This window comes from Bubalus bubalis, chromosome 24 (assembly GCF_019923935.1).
Source record: "Bubalus bubalis isolate 160015118507 breed Murrah chromosome 24, NDDB_SH_1, whole genome shotgun sequence".
NCBI lineage: Eukaryota > Metazoa > Chordata > Mammalia > Artiodactyla > Bovidae > Bubalus > Bubalus bubalis.
The window spans coordinates 25616430-25619092 of NC_059180.1; the positions used below are offsets into that span (position 1 = coordinate 25616430).

The following is a 2663-nucleotide window of genomic DNA, read 5'->3' on the forward strand; positions in this document are numbered from 1 at the left end:
CCAGGGCCCGAAACTGGGCTCTTGTCTAACATTCGGAAATGAATTGTCCGAGGAGACACGTGTGCTGACAAAGTAAGAGATTTTATTGGGAAAGGGCACCCGGGTGGTGAGCAGTAGGGTAAGGGAACCCAGGAGAACTGCTCTGCTGTGTGGCTCGCAGTCTCGGGTTTTATGGTGATGGGATTAGTTTCCGGGTGGTCTTTGGCCAATCATTCTAATTCAGAGTCTTTCCTGGTGGCGCACGCATTGCTCAGCCAAGATGGATGCTAGCGAGAGGGATTCTGGGAAGTGGACGGATAACGGGTGTCTCCTTTCAACCTTTCCCAATCTCTTCCGGTTGGTGTTGGCTTATTAGTTCCGTATTTCTTATCAGGATCTCCTGTCATAAAAAAACTCACGCAAATGGTTACTATGGTGCCTGGCCAGGGTGGGCAGTTTCAATCAATGTGCTTCCCCTAACATGACTGCTGTAACTGCAAGAAGATAGGGGGCAAATCTTGAAATTGTTGAGCCCCTGCAGGGCCCCTGGTCAACCAAGCCCCAGGCTTAACAGCATGCCAAGTTTTACAAGACAAAACAAACAGCATTACCATGAAACCAGGGCTTCAATTTGCTGACAGATTGATGATGGTATCAGTTTCCATCCTGGGATTATAAGTGAGAACCCCAGAACTGCAATTTTTGAAGTCTCACCCATGGACGCGCAGCCTGGGACCTTTTCTGGGACTCCAGATGTGCTGTGTCATGGGACTTCCCAGCGCCGTTTGAGTCTGGATGTTGGTCAAAACCCGACTTGGTGATGTATCCTCTACTGTTTCTATTGAAAATAAGCTAGATAATTCTCTAATAAATATTAGTATTATTTATTTGTATAGAATGAGTGGCTTATTTTGTTAACAAATCCTTTGAACCTGAGACGAAAGTGAAAACTTTCTGCAAAACACACATCTAAGTCCAGATGAATGGACATAGAGGGTTCCGAGGTCATAAGACTCAAGGCCTTGCTTCGGACTTACCATGTGTGTACATGCAAATCTTGGCAAATGGAGATGGATTAGTTAGGTTTGGGGGCCAACAATCGCTGCCTGAAAGAAGCAAAAACTTAGGGAAAGTATACGGACTATCTCACAGGAAGGAATGAAAAATGGGAGAACCAGGACTTGAAAAGGACAGGAACAGGCTCAGTGAGGTAGACAGGATTCTAAGGACGACCCTCAGTGGATCCTCACCCTTGTATAATCTCCCACCAACCTTTTAAATGTGGGTGGGATCTGTGAATTTGATGAGACAGCACATCGATGCTGACATTAGTTATTTGGCAAAATTGATTTTTGCAGATGTAATTAAGGCTACTAATCTGTACTCTGGGTTCATAAAAAGGGAGATTTTCCAGGTGGGCCTAATCTAATCACATGAGCTCTTTGAAAGCAGAGTTTTCTCTGGCTGGTAGCAGAAATCAGAGAGACTCTCTTCCAGTGCAAGAAATATTTGGAGCCCCATTGCTGGCTTCAGAGAAGGAGGGGTGCTCAGAAGTGAGCATGGCCCCAGCTAATGGCCAGCAGGAGGCCAGGGTACAGACACAGGACATTGGATTATCCCACCCACCTGAATGTGCTTCACCAGGGCCTCCAGAAAAAACCCAGCCCAGCCGGCACCTTAATTTCAACCTTGTGAGACTCTAAGCAGTGAATCCAGCCAAGCCTGCCTGACTCCTCTGACCTGCAGAAACATGAGATAAAAAATAGATGTTGATTTGTCTTTGTTTTTTGTTCATAGATAATGATTTTCCTGCCATCTTTGATGTAACTTAAAATTTATATTATTATTACATATTTTATCACAGTTATTTTTAAACACAGTTTGAAAAAACAGAGTACCAATTTTCAATGCTGCATGACAAATGACCACAATTGTCGTGGCCTAAGTCAAAACAAACGTGTTATCTCACAGCTCCTGTGGTTCAGAAGTCCACACCTGGCTGAGTCTCACCTGGCTGAAGTCAAGGTCCCACCTGAGGCTCGGGTCCTCTTCCAAGCTTTATTGGTTGTTGACAGAGCTTGTAGCTGTAGGTCTGAGGCCCTCAGCTCCTGAAGGCTCCCACTGCTCTCTAACACCTGGCCGTCTCCACACATGGCAGCTGGCTTCTTCAGGGTCAACTGGGTAACAACAGTGAGGCTTGAATTTCTTGACCTGTCTCTGACCACTAGACCCAGATTCTAAGGGTTCCTGTAATTAATTCAGACCCACTCAGGATACTATCCCTTTTGATTAACCTAAAGTCAACAGATTTAGGGACCTCAATTATTGATACATTGACAAAATCCTTTCACCTTTGCCATTACAATGGAACTGAATCAGTGATGGCCCAAGTATTCACAAGGTACACCCACACTCAAGGGGAGGGGGTTGTACCGGGAATGTACTCCAGGGGGCGCCAGTGCCAAATTTATTGAGCCTTTAGTATATACCGGGAGCTTCCCTGGGGGCTCAGACGGTAAAAGCGTCTGTTTGCAGTGCGGGAGACGGGGGTTCGATCCCTGGGTGGAGAAGATCCCCTGGAGAAGGAAATGACAACCCACTTCAGTACTCTTGCCTGGAAAATTCCATGGATGGAGGAGCCTCGTAGGCTCCGGTCCATGGGGTCGCAAAGAGTCGGACACGAC

At 46.3% G+C, this 2663-nt stretch overlaps 1 long non-coding RNA gene across 1 annotated transcript; it reads right to left on the bottom strand.

The window, feature by feature from the left end:
* Nucleotides 1–342: 342 nt before the first annotated feature.
* Nucleotides 343–2455, bottom strand: LOC112581830. The gene is made up of 3 exons (XR_006548277.1): nt 1990–2455; nt 1606–1719; nt 343–1085 (listed from the first exon to the last, which is right to left on the bottom strand). It is a non-coding gene; the product is annotated as an uncharacterized LOC112581830 (long non-coding RNA).
* Nucleotides 2456–2663: the final 208 nt, after the last annotated feature.